Consider the following 523-nt stretch of genomic DNA (forward strand, 5'->3'; position numbering starts at 1 on the left):
GGAAAAAAAAATGCAATTAAAAAATGGTATTACCATTAGTTGCGGCCGAACAAATGAAAACATGACATAGTTCCCTCCTCCTCTCGGCGTGAGAACGCTCCTCCGGCTATAGAACTGTATCTCTTGAGTTATTATGTCAGGATCTACGTTTTCAGCCTCATCGAGCTCATAACCATACTTAGGTTCCATCTTTTCGGTCAGTCAGCGTTTATCTACCACTCGTCCCCGAAATCACTAGCTTTAAGAATCCTATAAGTGTTATCCCGGCAGAACGAAACCACAAATCCTAAATAGTGTTATAGGACAAACTCAATTATGCCTATATTCAGTAAACGAGGTTGGGCTTATACCATTACCCAACGTGCAATTGTGTGTTATATCACTTTACGTCCCAATTGGCTGGTGACGCTTGTCACACTGTTCATCTTGGTAACCGCAGAAAGACATCCCTCCCTCTCACATAGTAAAAAGTAAACGCAGACCAATCCGAATGGACATGACCGTATGGATTCACCGCATACGT

Source organism: Capsella rubella, unplaced genomic scaffold (genome assembly GCF_000375325.1).
Source record: "Capsella rubella cultivar Monte Gargano unplaced genomic scaffold, Caprub1_0 scaffold_4, whole genome shotgun sequence".
NCBI classification, from domain to species: domain Eukaryota; kingdom Viridiplantae; phylum Streptophyta; class Magnoliopsida; order Brassicales; family Brassicaceae; genus Capsella; species Capsella rubella.